The sequence below is a fragment of the Tachypleus tridentatus genome, chromosome 10 (genome assembly GCF_004210375.1).
Source record: "Tachypleus tridentatus isolate NWPU-2018 chromosome 10, ASM421037v1, whole genome shotgun sequence".
NCBI lineage: Eukaryota > Metazoa > Arthropoda > Merostomata > Xiphosura > Limulidae > Tachypleus > Tachypleus tridentatus.
In genome coordinates this window covers 92,431,536-92,456,390 of record NC_134834.1, presented here as the reverse complement: position 1 = coordinate 92,456,390, position 24,855 = coordinate 92,431,536, and the positions used below count along the sequence as shown (strand labels likewise).

At 35.2% G+C, this 24,855-nt stretch overlaps 1 pseudogene across 1 annotated transcript in view; it reads left to right on the top strand.

Annotated features, from left to right (window-relative positions):
- Positions 1-24,855, top strand: part of LOC143229866 (rho GTPase-activating protein 100F-like) — a 128,332-nt pseudogene that overhangs the window by 38,781 nt on the left and 64,696 nt on the right. The window contains exon 2 of the transcript XR_013016104.1: positions 1,210-1,337. The product of XR_013016104.1 is annotated as a rho GTPase-activating protein 100F-like (transcript). The remainder of the gene's footprint in view (positions 1-1,209; positions 1,338-24,855) is intronic.

The window sequence follows — 24,855 nt, the reverse complement described above, 5'->3', positions numbered from 1 at the left end:
TCGTCACTTTATAACGCCCTCACAGGTGAAAGGGCAAGCATGTTTGGTGTGAGGGAGATTCGAACCTGCTACCCTCAGATTACGAGTCAAGCGTTCTAGCCACTTGGCTCTGCTAGGCCAAATAGAGAAAGAGGTAAAAGTCAGATAATCTGTTTGGTTTGCATAATGAACAAAGAAATTATTTGATTGAAATCCGTTTGGGTTGTGTAATGAGAGTTGAAAAGAGTCTTAACTGTGTGATATATTTTGTTTCTTCAGTGAATAACATAAAGAAGTTTTTAAACCAGTCTATTCTTAACTGAGAAAAAAGTTATCAGAGCTTTATAGTAGATATTACATATGATGGAAGTTGTCATGTATGTTTCTAATCGCATAAATAATCTCAAACCTTTTAAAAGAAATGTCATTTTAAAGATATTGTAAAATTTCACCTTTCATTTGTTTTGTGGACGTTGAAAGTTATGGTTGTGCTAAACCACAGATCTCAAATCTGTTGTTGTCACTTACTTTTTAAATAAAAACGTGACCATTACTGAACTATTAAACAATATTCACACTCAAATTATAAACATTGTTTGTAACCTTGATTTGTTCTTATATATATATAGTTATGTTAATGGTATCATTGCATATCTCGCAATGAACATCAAAATAAATTTTATTACTCAGATAGAATAATGCTATGGAGGTTTCCATTATATTATAGGTTCTCTAAACTTTTTAATTAATATATTCTATTGTTTTCCATACTTTCGACATGATAATATGGACTTGTTTGGTTCTTTGGATCGAATTGTGAGCTAATTAGGCCTAAACATGTTTAACAATATTATGTTCTTAATCATGGATGAATAATTTTCATTATCATAGTTAAGGCGCATTGTACATTAGCTGTAAATATTTTTGTCAGCGGGAGGGAATGTACCTACATTTATGGGCTATACACTTGATGGCATAATACATTAAGGTCAATACGGATTAACATTAATGATAAAAAATACTGTAATGCACTGTTTTCAAGCAAAATACATTGTTTCAATTATAGGATTTGGTTATCACACAGTCTTAAGGACTAGGTATTATTTAGTATAATAACCTCGCATTAACTTGAGTCAACGATTTCCTAAAACGTAACAAATTAGTTTTAGCAAACATGCACGCCTGACGTCTAGTAATCGATAACAGAGTGATTTTCTTAACGTCTTCTAGATGTGCCATCTGGAGTGAACTTAAGCCACCTTCCAGTACACATGAAGTCGCCTGCTCTGTCACGACGACTCAGAGCAAAGTTGATGAACCTTGTTTTTTCAAAGATGCTTTGTTGTGGCCGTAAGAAGGTGAGCTAACTTTCCGTCAACGACCAAAGATTTCAAGTATGCCTCTCTTACTAAAATGTATTGAAATGGTAGTTGTCATATTACCAGTAACACCAGCATGATCGCGTTCAACTAAGAATTACAAAAAGAAACAGTAAAACGTACACACGGGATATAAAAACATTCCGCCATCATTAGTTTATAATTTTCTTTCGGATATCTTACAGCAACCACGCTTAGTTTGGATCTCTAATAATACTATACAAAAACTTCTAGTAAAACTAGCAAAATAATGTTCTCGCAGATTTCTGAATTTCACGCAAAGCTACACGAGGGCTATCTGCGCTAGCCATCCATAAGTTAGTAGTGTAAGAATAAAGAGAAGGCAGCTAGTAATCACCCCCCCTGCTAATCCTTGGGCTACTCTTTTACCAATTAATAGTGAGATTCGCCGTCACTATATAACGTCCCCACGATTGAAAGGGCGAGCATGTTTCGTGTGACGGGGATTCGAACTTGCGACTCTTAGATTACGAGTCAAGCGCACTAACCATCTGACATTGCCGCATCTTATTGCTCTGACCAAACTACACAAAACTAAGGGAAAAGTCAGAAAGAGTCAGTAAACAAGATAAGTATCAGTTATCTCTCTTGTTTTGCTCTTTCTGTCTCCTATATTGTGGTTTCTCTAACTTAATTAAACATCGCGATACTAAACTTCAATAACAGAAAAACCTCTAGTGACACAGCGGTGTGTCTGCGCACTTCTACCGCTAGAAACCAGGTTTTGAATACCCCTGGTATTCAAAGCACAGGTAGCCCATTGTGTATCTTTGTTCTTAATTCCAAACAAACAAACAATAACAGAAAAAAAACAATTAAATTTCTCAAATAGCTCTGATAAACAAGAATTAACACACAACCAAGTATTATCAACAGTCTGAAACAAAAATATGATATCAACAATCTAAAACAAAGATCTGATATCAACAATCTAAAACAAAGATATGATATCAACAGTGTGAAACAAAGATATGATATCAACAATGTAAAACAAAGATCTGATATCAACAATGTAAAACAGGTATAATATCAACAATGTAAAATAAAGATACGATATCAACAATCTAAAACAAAGACATGATATCAACAATCTAAAACAAAGATATGATATCAACAATCTAAAACAAAGATATGATATCAACAATGTAAAACAGATATAATATCAACAGTGTAAAACAAAGACATGATATCAACAATCTAAAACAAAGATATGATATCAACAATGTAAAACAAAGATCTGATATCAACAATCTAAAACAAAGATATGATATCAACAATGTAAAACAAAGATATGATATCAACAATGTAAAACAAAGATATGATATCAACAATCTAAAACAAAGATATGCTATCAACAATCTAAAACAAAGATATGATATCAACAATGTAAAACAAAGATCTGATATCAACAATCTAAAACAAAGATCTGATATCAACAATGTGAAACAAAGATATGATATCAACAATCTAAAACAAAGATATGATATCAACAATGTAAAACAGATATAATATCAACAGTGTAAAACAAAGACATGATATCAACAATCTAAAACAAAGATATGATATCAACAATGTAAAACAAAGATCTGATATCAACAATCTAAAACAAAGATATGATATCAACAATGTAAAACAAAGATATGATATCAACAATGTAAAACAAAGATATGATATCAACAATCTAAAACAAAGATATGATATCAACAATGTAAAACAAAGATCTGATATCAACAATCTAAAACAAAGATCTGATATCAACAATGTAAAACAGATATAATATCAACAGTGTAAAACAAAGACATGATATCAACAATCTAAAACAAAGATATGATATCAACAATGTAAAACAGATATAATATCAACAGTGTAAAACAAAGACATGATATCAACAATCTAAAACAAAGATATGATATCAACAATGTAAAACAAAGATCTGATATCAACAATCTAAAACAAAGATATGATATCAACAATGTAAAACAAAGATATGATATCAACAATGTAAAACAAAGATATGATATCAACAATCAATTGTAATAAATAAATACAAATTAAAGTACTAATAAGTAAAATAATAAACAGTAAGTAATATTAAACGAAGTATCATTAATAGATAAAAAATATTAAATCTTCCAAGCACCATTAAAGGATAAAAATTAAGATATTCCCAATCATCACTAATAAACCAGGATTAAAATATCACAAACCATCACTTACACCAAGAGTGAAGATTCCACAAAGCACTACAAATAAACAAAAATGTAGATGTCACCAAGAATCACTAATAGACGACAATTAAAGATAACTAATGAACAATAAAGACATTACCAAACATAACAAACAAGGGTTAAAGTATTATTAATAAACAAGTATTATGATATAACTAGGCATCGTTAGCATACAAGACTTATGATATCCTGAAGCATCACAAATAAACAAAAATAAGGTACCACAGAGCCTCATTAATAAAGAAAAATTAAAATATCTTTAGTCTACTAACTAGTAGACAAGAATTAAAGTTTCAACAAGCATCCCAAAAAGAACAATTAAGATATGACCAAGTATCATAAAACACAAGAATTAAAGATACCACCAGCCATCACTAACAAAGAAAATTAATATATCACCAATAATTATTAATAAAAAGGATTTAAATACCATTAATTACAAACAAACAAGAATTAAGATATGACCAAGCATTTAAGATATAAATAAATAGAAATTAAAGCGTCGTTTAAAAAAATTAAATAAAAAAGCGAGACGCCAGCAAGCTAAACTACTAAACTAGAACTAAGACATTAATCAGTATTCTAATAAACGTTTCATTTGCAGAAATGGCTCAGAGCAAGGCATTATCAGAGATTTTTGTTTTGTTATTTTAAAACCTCGTACATATATACGCACACACTGATGTTTATGTATGAAGAATAATGTCAGGTTAAGGTAATGTTTAACAGAGGAATACACTTTACTCAGAAAAAAATGATTTTTATCTTAAAGTGGACAAAAATATTTTCAACTATATGTAAAATATATAGGAATCGATTAATTTAATGAATATACGTTTGTGTGAGTGTGTGTGTGTCTCTCCAACATAACGCTATAGAAACGAACTGTCTGTGCTCTGCTCACCACGTATTTCGAAATCCGATTTTTAACGTTATAATCCATCTTATTACTATTAAGCCACTGAGAGAAGGGGGCTTCTTGATTGTTTAGTTCCATGTTTTTAAGCACAAAACTACACAATAGACTGTATTTGCTCTGCTTACCACAGGTATCAAAACTTGATATTTGGCGTGTTAAGCCTACAGACTTGCTGCTGAGCCATTGGTCTGTGTAAGTCTTCGTTACCATATAAGAAAATTCTATAATCTTGTATTTAAATGATGATGACGTAAGAAAATAATGTTTAAATCCAACTGAACCTTTCGTCCCACTGTTTATAGCCGTATTTATAAAACTGTATCTGAAACTCTACTCAGAAATCATGTGATATACTCGCACCAGAACGTAGTTTAAGCAATTCTTCAACACAAAAGCAAATAAATAACCTACATCTAAGGCTTAACAAGACCAATCATTTATTAGAACTAGTTTAATCATACCAACGCTCTTATAGTAGAAACGTAATCTGACAAGACTTGCTTAAAATCAGTTTAGTCTAGCCTAAACAACGCTTAATTAGAACAAAAACATGCCTTACCTTACCATCCTTTTTGTAGATTGTTGTTGTTTTGAATTAAGCACAAAGCTACACAATGAGCTATCTGTGCTCTGCCCACAACGCGTATCGAAACCCGGTTTTTAGCGTTGTAAGTCCGCAGACATACCGCTGAACCACTGGGAAGCCTTTTTTTTTATCCTAACCGAAACATCATAGTGACAGACGTAATCAAATCTAAAATAAAAATAAAACATAGCAATGTAAAGCACAACCAGAATTTACTGCAAAAAAAAATCTAAAACATTTACAGAACATTCTTTTCGTGAGTTACAAACAAACCATTCGTAATATTATCTGTAATCTAGCAGACACCTTGTCTAGGTATGGCAATGTATACCTTCAATAGTTACTCTTATAAACTGCTCATTGATTATATTACAGATATATTTTTCTTTCATCAAAGGTAAAATTGAATATATATTCTGTTACATTGATTATAAATGCTATAATAAATTATTCTAAATCCGAACGAATTAAGTGTATGTCTATTTAGATGTCGAGGGGCCTGCTGTAATAACTTTAATATAATATTTTACATAAAACGGTTTGTAACTTAAATGTTTCTTTGAAACTTTTTTTTTTTTTTTACATTCATATTCCACTAGTTATTCAAGGTATAGATTTGCTGTTCACTATGTTTTGTTTGTTTTTGAATTTCGCGTAAAGCTACACGAGGGCTATCTGCGCTAGCCGTCCATAATTTAGCAGTGTAAGACTAGAGGGAAGGCAGCTAGTCATAACCACCCACCGCCAACTCTTGGGCTACTCTTTTACCAACAAATAGTGGGATTGACCGTCATATTATAACGCCCCCACGGCTGAAAGGACGAGCATATTTGGTGCGACAGTGATTCGAACCCGCGACCCTCAGATTACGAGCCGAATATCTTTAGGCGTCAGTCATCATTGTATTTGCATAGGGGGTAAGCACTTCGTCGTGTAATGTGATTGTCTGGTATTATTCTGATATTGCTTTAACTCTGATGCTGGATAGTACTGGTTTGTTTAGTCAGAGAAAAGGATTGAAATGAAATCAGAGTATAAAGTTGTGCCTGTGAGTTTTTCAACATGTTTCAGCCTCAGTTATCAGTTGATAAACGTGGTGTAACATGTTTATTTGTCATCTTTTAGCTCTTCACTTTTGTGTCATTTCACACAATAACCAGGTTTTATAACCTTTATCTTCTCTAATCATTCATCATACCTTTGTCTTATTTAATGTTATAACAATATCTCTTCAGTTACTTTCTTGTTGATTTTACTATCTGGAAAAAAGTTAACTGAAGAATTATTTTCTGAACATTCAGTGTTTTGATTCTCATTTTCTTAAACTTGCATTAAGAAAAGCAAAAGTTCTCGTAATTCCTAATAACTTGTTTTCGCAGACTGATAACCCGCGATTTTTTTTGCAGCATCTTGTTCCATACTTGGGATTTTGAAGGTATGCACTTAACCATTGTCCTCAGTTGAATGATTTGGCTGAAAGAGCCATTAAAATTGTCAAGCAAATTCTTGCAAAGTTTTAAAGATTCAAGTGAACTCAGTAAGATGATCACTTCCCTAACATTATTACAGAATACAGAGCAACAGTCAAACAGTTGCCTTTTGAACATGTTATAATGTCCAGTGAAGAACTTATAGTCCTTATGAATTTCATTAACGGTCTTCCAGTAAATGCAGACACTCTAACATGCATGTAATGGATACGAATCACTATTTTCTGATGCTTATAAATTTGTATAACAACTGATATGGAAAGTGGATATGTGACAGAAAATGAAGTTATGACAGAACATTTCCTTCATGAAGATTTGGTGTGGCTGTGGTATAAGCTAGCATCATGCCATTTTAAATCTGTTTGGACTTCAACAAGTTTCGTGCTTCAACAGCCTATTCCGTTGTGGTATAAGCTAGGATCATGCCATTTTAAATCTGTTTGGACTTCAACAAGTTTCGTGCTTCAACAGCCTATTCCGTTGTGGTATAAGCTAGCATCATGCCATTTTAAATCTGTTTGGACTTCAACAAGTTTCGTGCTTCAACAGCCTATTCCGTTGTGGTATAAGCTAGCATCATGCCATTTTAAATCTGTTTGGACTTCAACAAGTTTCGTGCTTCAACAGCCTATTCCGTTGTGGTATAAGCTAGCATCATGCCATTTTAAATCTGTTTGGACTTCAACAAGTTTCGTGCTTCAACAGCCAATTCCGTTGTGGTATAAGCTAGCATCATGCCATTTTAAATCTGTTTGGACTTCAACAAGTTTCGTGCTTCAACAGCCTATTCCGTTGTGGTATAAGCTAGCATCATGCCATTTTAAATCTGTTTGGACTTCAACAAGTTTCGTGCTTCAACAGCCTATTCCGTTGTGGTATAAGCTAGCATCATGCCATTTTAAATCTGTTTGACTTCAACAAGTTTCGTGCTTCAACAGCCAATTCCGTTGTGGTATAAGCTAGCATCATGCCATTTTAAATCTGTTTGGACTTCAACAAGTTTCGTGCTTCAACAGCCTATTCCGTTGTGGTATAAGCTAGCATCATGCCATTTTAAATCTGTTTGGACTTCAACAAGTTTCGTGCTTCAACAGCCTATTCCGTTGTGGTATAAGCTAGCATCATGCCATTTTAAATCTGTTTGGACTTCAACAAGTTTCGTGCTTCAACAGCCAATTCCGTTTAATTATGAATGAACTTTAGAAAGCGATCACTAGATGCTTAAAAGTAGGTGAGGCATTTTGAGTAACAGAAGTCATAAGTAAGCATTGGATAGTTACAATAAAGTAGAATATGTTAACTTAACCAAACTGATGTTGCAAGTAACCAATAAACCATCCTCGATAAATCAGAGAAAGTAGGCTCAAATCCCTGAGCAGACAAACTGTTTAGAATAATAACTTCAGTGACACTGTTTAAGTTCCGCATAGGATGACTTTATATTGTAGAACAACATTGAAATACACAACTAAAAATATACCAAGAGTGTTCTGAATCCTTTGGTGTTTTTCAACGAGGATAAATGTAATTTTTTTTGCTAGAGTAAACAGAAACTTCTGAGACAGTAAGCTAAAACAGTCGCAGTTTAACACATAGAATAATTGAAAGGATGAAGAGATTCTTGCTTTCTGAACTACTGCGTAAGAAAATAGGAGTCTGATTTTCAGTGTAGACGAACCTTCATGGTGAATGTTGCCAATGAGTCAGTATGGAATCCACCTGCATTTGGCACTGTTAGAAATAAGTCGTTATTAGTGGAATGTTGAAAGAAAGAGGTGTAGAAACAGACACGAGCAAGAAACCAGTTTACGTGATTTGGAAAATGCTGTGCAGTTTGTTTGTTTTTAAACAAGAGTTGGTGGATTACTAAAACATTGAACAAGGTGTTCCAAGTAAACTTTTTATGTGTGTGCTGTATGCTTTTCCCATTATTGTCCAGAAATATTTGCATATAGTTTTGGTTGATGTACAAAAGTTACTATGTAATAATAGAATGATTTTTGAGCCTTACCAGGTCATTACAGTCTAAATCATCAGGTCTGGTCATGCTTTATCTGATAACGATGTGGCCGTATAACAGTTTTGCAATATAGTTTTTATTATAAAAAGCTATGCTGTATCACTGTAGCGTCCAAAGCACACCACTTCTCCTTGCAAGCTTTCCATAATCTAGTGTACTGGGACAGTGATTTCTCATTGTTCATCTCAACAATCTAGTTGCACAAAAAATCCATCGGTACTGACCAGCGTGTATTTATATGAAATAAAGGGATGACGAATACCTATTTCTTACTTCTGCTGTTTGAGTGATGCTATTGTTGTACGTAAAACAAGAATAGTAGAACAAAGTTAATATCTGTGTGCAGTAAAAAACAAACAAACCCAGAACGTTCTTTGATAGAGAGCACATGTAAAAGTTTTTCATCCAATGACAACTAGAAAAACGGCATTAGACTTCTTACGGTTACTAAGGTAACATACGTTTTACCGAGTGCCATCATGTACTGCTATTTTTAGTCAGCTGGGTAACATTCATGTAGTTTTCTACAGTTAACCATCCGTCCATTGATATTTTGTGGAAGTAGTTTGTCTTATGTTATTTTTCTTTTTTGATTTTTGTTATGTTTCGTGTGACACATTTTCAGCTTTGAATTCTGACCTTTCCTGGAGTTTGATCTACTGCAAAATGTCGTACCAAGGTTGAGGTACAACTTGTCAAAGCTCTTTTCCTGGATATTCCTACTTTGTTACAACAACAATTTTAGTGGTGTGAAAGTTTTTTACAAGCTGACGAATCGTGGTCATAATTATACTTGTCACATTACATTAGTATTAGGCCTATTGTATTTTTAAATAATACATTTCTAATCTAGCCCCTTCTGAATTTTCAGAGGATTAGAAGAATGTGTGAAAAATAATTATTTATAATAGCGTTCCGATCACACTGTATTTGCCATACCCATTGCCGATTACGCGTTTCACTTAATCCAGAGCACTTAAGACCAGGTCGGATACAGCAAATACAGCTGTAGTCAGAACACTACTTATATAAGTTATCTGATATAACAATAATTATTGTGATATAAAAGCCTTTTATAAGTTGGTGATTACAGTGCGATAATATGATTATTGTACAGTCTTCTTACACTTGGAAATCTTTAAGGGAATAAAAAGAAAACAGATCTAATAATAATGTCTTATCAGAAGAATAATTATAGTTCTGGTTTCCCAAGTTGATTCATATTTTTTTTTATTTTATAATACCACTTAGTACAGTGGATATTATGATTTTGTGAATCCAGATCTTAACATATATTTGTTATTTGACCATGTGATATTTTGTGACAGAAAGGTATGTTACATACTCTTTCCAAAAGCGATCAAGAATTTATAGCACCACACTACCAAAGAATGTCGATACACATTTCTAATAGATGTAGTTCCATCTTGAATTTATACACTACATGGTCAAAAGAATGTGTACACCCATTTTAATTAGTGGGTTCGGCTATTTCAGCCACACTCATTGCTAACAGGTGCATAAAATCAACCATACAGCCATGCAGTCTCCATAGACAAACATTGGCAGTAGAATGAGTTGTACTGAAGAGCTCAGTGACTTTCAGCGTGGCACTGTCATAGGATGCCACCTTTCCAACAAGCCAGTTCGTCACATTTCTGCCCTGCTAGAGCTGCCTCGTTCAACTGTAAGTGCTGTTACTGTGAAGTGGAAACGTAAAGGAGCAACAACAGCTCAGCCACGAAGCGGTAGGCCACACTAGCTCACAGAACGGGACTGCTGAGTGCTGAAGTATGCAGCGTGTAAAAATTGTCTGTCCACAGTTACAACACTCACTACCGAGTTCCAAACTGCCTCTGGAAGCAACGTCAGCACAAGAATTGTTTATTGGAAGTTTCATGAAATGGGTTTCGATGGCTGAGCAGCCGCTCACAAGCCTAAGATCACCACGTGCAATGCCAAACGTCGGCTGGAGTAGCATAAAGCAAACCGCCATTGGACTCTGGAGCAATGAAAACGCGTTCTCTGGAGGGATGAATAACATTTCACTATCTGGCAGTTTGATGGACGAATCTGGGTTTGGCGGATGACAGGAGAACGCTATCTACCTGGATGCATTGTGCCAACTGTAAAGTTTTGTGGAGGAGAAATAATGATCTGGGGCTGTTTTTCATGGTTTAGGCTAGGCTCTTTATTTCCAGTGAAGGGAAATTTTAATGCTACAGCAAACAATGGCATTCTAGAGAATTGTGTTTCCAACTTTGTGGTAACAGTTTGGGAGAAGATCTTTTGTTTTAGCATGATAACGCCCACGTGCACGAAGAGAGGTCAACAAAAATGGTTTGCCGAGGTTGGTGTGGAAGAACTTGACTAGCCTGTACAGAGCCCTGACCTCGACCCCATCGAACACCTTTGGGATGAAGAGGAACGAACTGCAAGCCAGACCTTCTCGCCCTATGTCAGTGCCCGACCTCATTAATACTCTCGTGGCTGAATAAGAGCGAGTCCCTGAAGCCAGGTTCCAAAATTTAGGGAAAAGCAGCAAAGGGAGGACCAACTTCATATTAATGCGCATGGTTTTGGAATGAGATATTTAACAAGCACATATGGATGTGATGGTCAGGTGTCCACATACTTTTGGCCATGTAGTGTATATCGGCTATAGTTATCACGTGACTTGCTACTTTGCATATTCAAAATTGTTTTAATATAAAGTAGTCAATCTTCTGTAGACATCTTTATAAAATCTGCTATAATTAAACTGTTACAGGCAGAAAGAAAGATAAAGATAAAATATAATTTGTTTTGTGCATGTAATGTGTTAATCAGTCATTACGATAATCTAGGATCATTTATTGAGAATCTGAAACTTGATTTATTCTTGTCTTCACTAGCCGTCTCTAATTTAACAGTGTAAGACTAGAAGAAAGGCATCTAGTTATCACCACCCACGGCCAACGCTTGGGATACTCTTTTACCAACGAATAGTGAGATTGACCGTCACATTATAACGCCCCTACGATTGAAAGTGCGAGCATGATGGGTATGATGAGGATTCAAACCCCGAAACCCTCTGATTACGAGTCAAACGCCTTAACCACGTGGCCATGCTGGGCTTTGTGTTTATTAACACAGATTTTTGTGTGCACGTTTTGTCACTTCTAAATGTAACTGAAAATAAAACTGTAAAAGGTTATCTGCGTTCTGTCCACTACATGGAAGTGAACCCTTGATTTTAACAATGTAAGTCTGTAAACGGAATGACTAGTAATTTATCTGCTTAACTGACCTGTCAGTCAGTATGGAAGACGCCACTTTCCTGAACTCCCAAACCAGATAAAAGCAACAGTGAAGAGTCGAGTGGTGTTAATATACCCAATCGAAAGTTGTATTGAATGAAGATAACACTGAAGAGAACACCTCCACTTCTGTCACTATATAAAAATTCTTGGAAGATTTTTTTTTAAATCTTAGGTTTGAATTTCTCTGCAGGAGGAAACGAGAATTAGTAACAGACACAAAGAAGAATGAAGTCTCATCCACCTTGAAAACCATCACTGATAACAACTATGACCAATCCATTTGCTAAGAAGGTAACAGCTCAGACATTGTGGGAGGCCCTGCTACAGTCGCTGTTGGTCTTCAAACTGAAATAGACGAGCTAGGGTTTAGCCAATGGACTTATCACTGTTAATCTTACATTTTTTGCTGGATATCGAAGTGTACCTGATGTAGGGATGTACAACAGAATCTAAAGTATGAAAACAGAAAAAGAACAAACTAACTATATCTGTGGCGACCGAAAATCCTGAATGCAACTATATCTATTTTAGGTAGAAGACAGCTACTTCTTTGAAGGACTTCACCTTCTTAAGTGGTTAAAATACAGTCACCAGTTAGGTAATTTAATGAATATTAATTTTCCCCATTATTCTTGTTTAAAAGTACTTTTAGTGAATGCGTTATTAAAGTGCTGCTAGTCTTAAAGAGATTCTGACAAAGCAAGACAAGGATTACCCAAATTAGTTGTGCCTAACTTTGAGCTGACAGACTAGAGGGAAGACCACTAGTCAATAGCACCCACAACTCTAATAAAATAGTCGCTGTTAATAGTCACTTTTTCAATATGACCACGCTTCCGAAATGCAGCAGTTATATGCAAAACATATACTTCGAATTCACAGACTAACATGCTAATAACCGAGACATGTCTGACTTAGGAAGAAAGATTAGTTTTATTACTTTTTAATGCACAGTACTGGCTTTTTAAGCGGACCAAGTATGGCCTACTGGTTAACTTGTCTTCGAACCCATAGCTGCATAACTATTCTCTGTATTCTGGGGTCATGGGTACAGTATAAGAGTCATGGTGAAATTTCCTTAATTGGACAGACAGTAGTAGTCCACCAGTTGTAAAGGATGTTCTTGGCTAATTACCTTTCCTCTAGTTGTATGAGTTCAAAATTAGGAGTAAATGACCCTTGATTAGCTAGCCTCTACAATAAAAAAATAAGCAAAGCTGCACGTGCACTAGCCGCTCCTAACTTAACTTTGTAAGACTAGAGAGTTTGGTTTGGTTTGAATTTCGCTGGCTGTCCCTAATTTAGCAGTGTAAGACTGGAGGGAAGACAGCTAGTTATCACTACCCACGGCCAACTCTTAGGCTACTCTTTTATCAACTATTAGTGGGATTGACGGTAACATTATAACGCCCCCACGGCTGAGAGGGCGAGCATATTTGGTGTAACGGGAATTCGAACCTGCGACCCTCGGATTACGAGTCGAGCGCCTTAACCACAAGGCCATGCCGGGCCTATACTGAAGCTAACAAAGAAATTGAACGTATGAGTCTTGAATGGGGAATTATATCCGTTTATTATGATTTAAATTTTATGAGTAGCTTTAAGGAGCTAATTCAATTTATGGCTGTAGATCTGACAGGAAAGCTGCTTTTTGTTGTAAAATAATAATTGGAGAAAATAATTGTTTCATGCAGTGTGGTATTTGGGTTCTAAAACTATAAAATGGTTTCCCAGCGGATCAATAGTAAATTTATGGATTCTGCAGCGGACAGAGCAGATAGCCCAGAAAACAAGCGGACAGAGCAGATGCCCAGAAAACAAGCGGACAGAGCAGATAGCCCAGTAAACAAGCGGACAGAGCAGGTAGCCCAGAAAACAAGCGGACAGAGCAGATAGCCCAGAAAACAAGCGGATAGAGCAGATAGCCCAGAAAACAAGCGGACAGAGCAGTTGCTCAGAAAACAAGCGGACAGAACAGATAGCACAGAAAACAAGCGGACAGAGCAGATAGCCCATAAAACAAGCGGACAGAGCAGGTAGCCTAGAAAACAAGCGGACAGAGCAGATAGCTCAGAAAACAAGCAGACAGAGCAGGTAGCCCAGAAAACAAACAAAAACTATAAGTGTTCCTTCGTTTTTTGCTTTAATTCTCTATAATGATGACTTAAGTTTAGGTATGCGTAAAAGAAGGTCTCTTAAGAGTCTGTATACGAGTAACATGAACATGAAGTGTTTCAATTCATGTATGTGTATGTTTACAAAACTTTGAATACATTATTTTAATATAGTTCATTTGATCAAGTTTACATATTACCAAGGCAATCTGTGACATGGATTACATTTTTCAAGTTTTCACGGGTGTGTTGTTGTTGTATGTAATCTGTGACATGGATTACATTTTTCCAGTTTTCACGGGTGTGTTGTGTTGTATGTGCAAAGTTCACAATGAGCTATCTGCGTTCTGTTCAACATAGGGAATCGACCCTCGGAGGAGTTCAGATGAGAATTACTTTTCATTACCAGGTATTTTACGATGCTTTAAACTGGTAGTGTATGTGGTTTATTTTGAAATGCCAACGATAAAACAATATTATGTTTTGTTTGTTTGTGTGTGTGTATGTTTTTAGTGTTTTTTTTGTTTGTTTTTTTGCTTTTCTCATTGTGTGAGACTGGGAGCGTATTATATACAAAAATAACTCGGTTTAGTAATGATTATAGTCTGAGATAAGGTGGTGTAGTCCAGTGGTTAGTGTTAAGAATTTGTAATTGAAATGTTCCGCGTTTGAAGCTAGGTTGTGCCTGTACATTTTTCACTGAGCAACTCACTTTATCTCCTGGTGTCAGTGTATACAAATGTAAAATGAGCACTAGGTATCGCTAAGGGTTATCTTATGATGAACTAGTGTCTCATCCAGGTTTAATGTGTCACTGTTCTAATCCACTTGTGCCACAGAAATAGAGTTAAACGTCAGCTCTGCGTGTCGTTCAGACACGGAGTGAATGAAATTATCTGTTTTATTTATATGTACGAGATGTTTTAACTTACAACTTACAGACTTTATTGTCTGAATTACGTTATGCTGAAAACGTGATTTATGTCTACTTATGACATGTTAATACAAATATGAATACTTTTGATTTTATGAAATCACGAATAAAGAACTATTATGATTCAAATATCAAAATCATTGTAGTGGATTACAAAAGATTTTCGAATTTGTAAATGAGGAATTCATACGTTTGAATACAGTACTAGAAATAATTAGATAAATGGTGAGAAAATAAGGATACAAGGCAAATACTACGTGAATACTTTATCACGTGAACATGAACTGCTCATAATTTACATTGTGAATGGTTATTACCCAACCATTCGAACAGTGCCTCGCCAATATGAAGCCTATAACAATACAAGGAGTCACAATGAGCTGGCCCGGCATGGCCAAGCGTGTTAAGGCGTGCGACTCGTAATCTGTGGGTCGCGGGTTCGCGTCCCCGTCGCGCCAAACATGTTCGCCCTTTCAGCCGTAGGGGCGTTATAATGTGATGGTCAATCCCACTATTTGTTTGTAAAAGAGAAGCCCAAGAGTTGGCGATGGGTGGTGATGACTAGCTGCCTTCCCTCTCGTCTTACACTGCTGAATTAGGGACGGCTAGCACAGATAGCCCTCGAGTAGCTTTGTGCGAAATTCAAAACAAACAAACAAACACAATGAGCTTAGTTGTATAACTCCAAGGCACTTAGAGGCATATATAAAGGAACCAAAACCTTTGGTTAGTCAAGAATATTCCTTGCGAGAAATTGTAGAGACTGTATATTTCAGAAAAAATCTACACGTACGACTCTCAAGAGCGTGTGAAGCTGGTGCTGTTAATTATAAACATGAAAGAAAACCGAAACTCTCCAAAATATTAAATATCTCAGAGGGCGTTCTTTAAGACATAGATAAAGGTCGAGTAAGGATATTACCAGTGACCTTGTTGTTAAGTGTAAGTGTGAATATTGCCTCTAGAACAATGGTGGAGTAAGGATATTACCAGTGACCTTGTTGTTAAGTGTAAGTGTGTATATTGCCTCTAGAACAATTGTGGAGTAAGGATATTACCAGTGACCTTGTTGTTAAGTGTAAGTGTGAATATTGCCTCTAGAACAATGGTGGAATAAGGATATTACCAGTGACCTTGTTGTTAAGTGTAAGTGTGAATATTGCCTCTAGAACAATTGTGGAGTAAGGATATTACCAGTGACCTTGTTGTTAAGTGTAAGTGTGTATATTGCCTCTAGAACAATTGTGGAGTAAGGATATTACCAGTGACCTTGTTGTTAAGTGTAAGTGTGAATATTGCCTCTAGAACAATGGTGGAGTAAGGATATTACCAGTGACCTTGTTGTTAAGTGTAAGTGTGTATATTGCCTCTAGAACAATTGTGGAGTAAGGATATTACCAGTGACCTTGTTGTTAAGTGTAAGTGTGTATATTGCCTCTAGAACAATTGTGGAGTAAGGATATTACCAGTGACCTTGTTGTTAAGTGTAAGTGTGAATATTGCCTCTAGAACAATGGTGGAGTAAGGATATTACCAGTCACCTTGTTGTTAAGTGCAAGTGTGTATATTACCTCTAGAACAGTAACATCCACATCAGCATGAATTGTTCTCAATTAACATGTAGTTGCTGGAAAACAGTCACTGAAAAGAGGTAACCAAACCTACAGGTTCAAACGTGCATCAGACCACAAACCATGAAATGATCAAAGCTGAAGTCGTGCGATCTTTACAAATGAATACAAGTTCGAATTGTTCTGCAGCAATCAATGGCAAGTTATTTGATAGTAGAGAGGAGAACTGTAACACAGTCATTGTACAACACCTGCAGTGAAACATAATGAAGATCAATACATGTTAGGATTGTATCTCAACCAGCAGTGTCAGTAATCTACACAGAACTGATTGTATCTCGGCTACTGACACAGACAGGCAGATTGTGATCCATCACGCCATTCCCTTAGGAACAAGACTCATCGGGCGGAGATTCATCTTCTATAAAGATAATGGATCCAAGCATGTAGCAAAAGAAGCAATATCTCGAACATAGATGGACCATTCACCATCCTAGCTTGTCCTGAAGAGAGTCCCGATATGAGCGTTCTTGGAGTTGTATGGGCTTACAAAAAAAAAAACGTAGAAATTTTAAAGTGACCAAAAAAATTGTCTGAATTCTGGGAAATAAAACAAGTTGACAATTTCAACAATATTCTATGACAGCATGGTGATGCACTTTATGTCAGCGTACAACAACGTATCATACTCTGCGTAAAAAAGGGTTCGAATACCAGCTACTAGGCCCCCCGCTAGTACAGCGGTATTTCTCCGGATTACAACGCTAAAATCAGGGGTTCGATTCCCCTCGGTGGGCTCAGCAGATAGCCCATGTGGCTTTGCTATACGAAAACACACACACACCAGCTACTAGTGAATTGTAAAATGTATTTATTTCTCTTTTATACCTTCTGTGATGGTGTTTTGTGCCACCAAGTTGCCATTAAATCTTCGTTTCTAAAGTATGTAGACGTACCACTTGTGTGTTCTCAAAATTGTTTCAGTTACTGTATATAGTAATGTACACGACTTCAATTATCCGTCTTACCGAGTTTTGTCACTACTGTATTGCCGCTTAAGGCATAATTGACACGCACGCCACACAGAATTTCCATGAAGATATACTGCGCTTTCTATCTTGAAAACCAGCGCCACCTTGGACAGTTTGTTTATAGAAATTGCAGGTATAAAGCCAAAATCAGTAATTTTAACTCTTGGGAAGCTAGAAATTGACAAAAGTCTTAAAAAACAGATGCATATAAAATTCGTGCATTTTGTTTGAATGTAAGAAAACGAAGTAATGTGAAAAATAGATTCAGTTTAAAATATTATTGTGTCTTTAATTCAGTAAACGTTTTAGTTTACACTACAGTTACTTATAGTTTATTGACGCATTCTAGTTACACGCCATGACATTTTGTTTATTCATGGACCTTACTTTACCAAGCACGCAGTTGGACGGTGTTCCGCTGTAGTTACGTTTATAATTCTTAACTGTTGTTGCGTATTGCTGAGTTCTGTTCAGTGTTATTGGCCAGTTGAATTCTAAAAAAGGAAATACAACAATTGAACGTCAATATTTCGAAACGACTGATGTTGCATGACAATCATCATTTTGGTTAATTGTTTGTTAGATACACAGAAGCTGGGATACAGGTGTCAGTTGTAGGCTCGAAAACATAATGAATCCAGTGGATTTCGAATAAGTAGGAACAGAGCTATGATATTTGGTATCGTTAACCTACATTTTTCTGATTTAGAAGGCACATAACTTGGTATATGCGTATACAGTTACATTTATACACGTATAATTTATATGTAGTTTAAATCTAGTGCTATATTATAAATAACAAGCCTATAATAATACACGTTGTACGTAGGACTTGTTAGGGAGAGGACTGTACTGGAAGAATTGATATTTTTTTTCAGATTGTGTGTTATTATTTGAGTTACACAGGAATGGACATTGTGTGTGTTATTATTTCAATTACACGGGAATGAACATTGTATGTGTTATTATTTCAGTTACACAGGAATGTACATTGTGTGTGTTATTGGTTCAGTTACACAGGAATGGACATTGTGTGTGTTATTATTTCAGTTACACGGGAATGGACATTGTGTGTGTTATTATTTCAGTTACACGGGAATGGACATTGTGTGTGTTATTATTTCAGTTACACAGGAATGGACATTGTGTTTGTTATCATTTCAGTTACACGGGAATGGACATTGTGTTTGTTATCATTTCAGTTACACGGGAATGGACATTGTTTACTTGATGTTTCTCCACATTAGTCAATATGTGCTTTACCTCTTTTTTTATACTAATCTGGTGCTGAAATGTACTATCTTTCTTTGAGAAAGACCGGATGCAGCATCAGAGTGAAACGTCTATATTTAAACATTCTGGAACTTGGATCATTAGGTTATCGCTATAAATTATACGTTTTTCTTTCAGTCTTTAGGTTTCGTTTCATTCCATAACTCATCTTTATTCAGATGAAATATTCTTTAATTCTGTCAATTTATTTAGTTTTGTCTTCTTTCTTTTATCAGAGAGTATATATGATTGTGTTTTGTTCTTCTTACTACAGTGTGTGTTTTGTAATTCTTCAGAATTCTTACCTGCTCATTCAGTTAAGCCTACATGTCAAAATTTACTTTTCACGTAATTCCTGTGTAATGATTCTTTTACACAACAACTTTGTTACAAGCATGTTATGCTAAGTACTGTGTTTCAAATACTTGTTCAATAAGTGTTTAACAACGGTTTTAGTCCTGTTATTTTCGAATTAGTCATTACAAACAAACATTATTAAGTGTTAACAGATGTTCAAATTGAATTAGGCAATAACCTTAATGTGACACTTATAATATTGTACTTAAGAAACTACCACGTAACTATTCGTATCAATGTGTTCCGCTGTTCTAACAAAAACACAAAATGCTCTATTATTGGTCTATATAGATAATTTGTATATTTTGTATTACTCCAGATGGCTCAGCATGGAACAAACATGTAACTCAGATGAAAGTTTTACAGTGTGTATATATATTCATATACAAGTTGTGTTAAACTAAAACTGAGGATAAACTACAACATATAACCACAAATTTTAACTCCTTGAAGATGAGAAGGAAAATGTTATGGATTCTAATTAAAATAATTCAATAAGCACCTTAGTGGTATACGGAAAATGGATATCCACGTTTTACACTAAAAATTAATTACCATTGTCAATTTGTTTTTCTTATTTGTTTGTTTGTTTTAAGGACAAACTACAGAACAGGATATCTACGCTGTGCCAATTGCAATGAACGAGCCACTAGTTTTAAGCATCATGAGCCCTCAAACAGGTCGCTCAACTTTAGTCGGTCGTCAATCGTACCAGTAGGAACAGTCAGTATTCATTTTCTGCTTATATTTTGTATATTGGTAGACAAAATTGTTTATTCATAAACAGATCATATGGTGTTTAGGTTTTAAACCTAATGTCGTTTCAAATACCACACGAACTAATACTAAGCGAACGTCACTTTTTTTTTTATTATTATTTTAGATACTGTTGACCAAAGCTCTAACACCGATGTTTTTGTAATTACAGTTTATAGCGTAATTGAACAAGTAACAAACTTAAACCTCGGCACACACTCCCTGGTGTAAAAGGTAGTTTAATATTTATCTTCTGTTTGTTTGTTTTTGAATTTTGCACAAAGCTACTCGAGGGCTAACTGTGCTAGCCGTCCCTAATTTAGCAGTGTAAGACTAGAGGGAAGGCAGCTAGTCATCACCACCCACCGACAACTCTTGGGCTACTCTTTTACCAACGAATAGTGGGATTGACCGTCACATTATAACGGCCCCACGGCTGAAAGGGCGAGCATGTTTGGCGCGGCGGGGATGCGAACCCGCGACCCTCAGATTACGAGTCGCACGCCTTAACGCGCTTGGCCATGCCGGGCATTATCTTCTGTTACAGAGAACTACATTTTTTTTTCTATGTTTCTTTTTTATCAGATTATTATTTCGCTGTCAGTACATTGTAGCAACTTAATATCACTACGTACCGACTCTGAGTCGATTCTTAAAACGCATCTGAAACGTGTGGCGTAATTTTAGTAAATACAGTAATTGGTTGTATATCTGTAATGTAAGTGATGTAATTTGTATTTTTAAAAGTATTATCTCATTTTACTTACATATTGAATTTTCTGAATCCCCATTTTGGTATAGTTGTTGACACAAGAAATTTGTTTGCACACTTTCTCTTAACCATATTATAAAAATATTTGTAAGTAGACATTTTCAACAAGTGGACGGCGCAAAATTACTATGCTCCTCGTGTACTTAAGCAGATATTTCATCACACGGAAAGCACGAAATCAGCACATTTCTAGTGTTTACAGTGATACGCCACTGCATTCTGCTGAGGAAATGATACAGAGAAGTTGAATGTGGTTTACAAAGTGACTACGCAATGCTTAGGAATATGTGACTACGGCCAGCATCCTGTTTTTCACCGTATTGATGTAAGAGTTATTATGTATGCCTTAAAAACTTGTTATTGATACATTTTGAACTTCCAATTCATTGAACAACAGCAAAAAATTATTTCTATACTATGTGTGTGCGTATATGTGGAATTTTGTATATTTTGAAAGCGGGCTGTAGGTAGCTTTAGCCGCTCTTGAGGATTAGTTTATTTTGAATTTCGCGCAAAGCTACTCGAGGACTATCTGCGCTAGCCGTCCCTAATTTAGCAGTGTAAGAATAGAGGGAAGGCAGTTACTCATCACCACCCACCGCCAACTCTTGGGCTACTATTTTACCAACTAATAGTGGAATTGACCTGACATTATAATGCCCTCACGGCTGAAAGGGCGAGGATGTTTGATGCGACAGGGATTCGAACCCGCGACCCTCAGATTACGAGTCGAACACCTTAACACACTTGGCCATGCCGGGCCAGCTCTTGAGGAAGATAAAATGCAACCCAAACTGCTTCAGTAAAATGAAGTAAAAAATAATTAATTTTGACATTCGAGGTTGTTGCAAAATAGCAGGCATAAAAACATTGTTAAAGTTCGTTTTCTTATGAAAGTTAAACATGACGTTGTATGAATGTATATATTATACAAATTACTGCAACGAGTTTTAAAATACTAGATTTATTCTTTATGGAATAATCATTTTTAAGAGAAATGTATCCTTTCTTTCACTCGTTGTCTCCTGTGTTGTCAATCGTTTCTTCCTTCCTCTCTAGCCATGTTTCGATTTAGGAAGGAAATTGTTATTAATTGGTTAAAACAACAATTACGGAAGAATGAATGTACTTCTGGGCATTAGAAGCTTACAATATTTATTTTAATACAACTATGCAATTTTTAAATAAAATACTAGTTTTTGGAGTCTAAAAAACAAAATGATATATAGCGTTGTTAATAAATTATACATAAAAATTGAGCGAAGAATCAGTAGCTGGTAAATGTTCTGTTAGCTCACTAAAACGTCCCATAATCACCTGGTACTTATCTCAATTTGTTGACATGCACTAACAGTTCACGACAACCTCAAATTGTGCTTTCCTCCCTGAAAGAATTTGGTGGTGAGTGGTGATGATTAGCTGCAGTATTACACTGCTAAAGTACGGACAGCTATCGCAGATAGCCCTCGAGTAGTTGAATTTCGCGCAAAGCTACACCCAGCACCAACTCTTGGGCTACTGTTTTACCAACGAATAGTGGGATTGAACGTTACATTATAACGCCCCCACAGTTGAAAGGGCGAACATATTTGATGTGACGGGGATTCGAACGGGCAACCCTTGGATTACGAGTTGAGTACCTCAACCACCTGGCCATGCCGGGCTCACTGAAATCTAAGGAATGAAATTATTTCACGTTAAAGAATATTCCTTTTTAATGTTATATTTCTTGCCGAAAAACCCCGAAATGATTCATTATCGCTATAAATTGGTCCTCAATTTTGTTTCCAGTACGTCGCTTTGAATAAGATCTTTGGAAGGTTATTTTCACAATCCAAGACACACCGTAGTGCGTCATGCAGCCAAACCCACAGGACACGCTGTGTTATTAATAGAAATGATAGTTTAATCATTAGTGATTTTTCACCATTGGGTTCTCGGTCTGTGGTTATCCAAACTAATATGTATTTTCAGTTGATGTGCACTACTGGATTCTTACTTCACATACCGAATTTTAAGGTAATCCATTATGAAATACCTGAAATGTAACACCTCCAATTTTGAATGTTTTCCTCTTCCATCTTCCCTCCATTTCACACCAAAGGAAAGGAAAATTTATTTGATAAAAAAAATATTTTACTTTTATTGGATTTTTTTTCAGATTTGGTGCACTAGTAGACAACCTACAGTAAAAAATCTCATGTGGTGTGATAATAAGTTACATGTGCAAAGGTATTTAACGAAAACACTCAAATGTGACGAAAATGTTCACGTATGTCTACGCAAAAAGTCGTGTGAACCAATACTATAAGTGTAGCTATAAGTTTGACCGATTTCATTCCTATGAGTCGTACACCCAACCCTTTTTATTCACACCTTTTTAACACCTAAGATGTTTTTGTGATACGACGAAATTAGCCGTAGCGTTTTCTTTCTTCTTGTGTTTATTACTTTAATTTACCCCCACCCCCATTCCATTGTTCAACGTACAGGCTCGTATCACTAAGTGTCGGGTTTCGATACTCATGGTAGGCACAGCACAGGTTGTTCTTTATGTAGGTTTGTACTTAATAACTAACAAAACAAAATCATTGATCTAGATCACTATTACTGACTCTGATCGAACGCTGTACAAAGTAAAACACTGATTAAACCTTTTAGATATATCGACATGTTATTCCATAATTCAATGGAGAAACCCAACAAGCTGTGCAAACAGTAATAAGATGGTTCCTGATCTCTCAGCGGTAAATCTCAGAGCTTATAATGCAAGAAGTATGGTTTTGGTACCCGCTGTGGGACAAGCACAGATAACCCACTATATAACTTTATTCTTAACAACAAACAAAAGCCCAAGGCTATGAGAAAAACAATGAAGAATTAATTGCTAATCATCCTTCGAATACCTGCAGTATTATTAAATATTCAAAAATAAGAATAAATGATTAATAGCACCTTTAAATATGTTTATTTATCATTTCTCGCTTGAGTTAAGCCTAACCATGCTGGTTTTGTGTGTTAATTTTAACGCAAAGATATATTAAACTATTTATAAATCCATAGACCTAGTGTTGTTCCCCCGGAGAATAATCCTAATTCTATTAATAGGTTCTATACCTATTTCTTAAAGGCAGTCTAGTCAAACGAACGATTCGATTAAAAAGCTTTCATTTTTTCATTTTCACCAGAATTTTTAATAACTGCAAAATAGTGCACTGCAGGCGATCATGTACCGCTTAAAACAAGACATAAGGACGTCATCAATATGAGGACAAGACTTGTTAAAGGAGGTTAAAAGAAAAGCTATTTTATAAAATTAAGAAGAACATTTAGGTTTAAGACAATTTTTTGAACTTTCAATGTATGTAGCATTCTGTCTTTGTAATTATGAGGAAAAATACTAACAAGAATGAGATCATAGAAATCTAATTAAATTAAGTATTTGAACTAATAGGTTTTTAACGAAGAAAACACAAAAAAGTAATAATGCTAGGACCAAAACACCACGATAATTAGGCCTAAATGACATTTACAAACCTGTGATATAATAAAAAAGAACATAAATTGAAAACTTTTTCATAATCGTAGCCCAATTAAACGTTTTGAATATTTACTGTTTGTCAACAAAATATATTAAAAAAACAATCACAAGTGAAAACAAAATCGCAACTAGCGAAAAATTATGTCAAACCTTCTCAATAATTAGAGCCTTGATTACCTAGAGTGGAATTAGAATTAGATTTATAATTCATGGCAAATATACGAGAACAGCGTAAGACTTTCACAATGACATGAAATCATTACTTTAAAATCTAACGAGTTTAATTATTGCAATTACTTTAATTCGTAATTGTTAATAGATAGAAAATTATACCACAAGAAATTGTTTTCTTTTGTTTCATTGGTTATATAAAAGATGTCTACAATAGTAAATCCTATGAAGCTCTTACTAAAACAAACAAACAAAAAACGACTTTTTACTTTGATGTTATTTTCTATCATTGCCAAAAATTAAATGAGTTGATCTTTTTATTATGTTTAATGATTTACTGCTAATATCAATTAATGTATTAATAGAAGTTTTGAATGAATTAATAAATTATTTAAACCTGTATTCTTGGTAA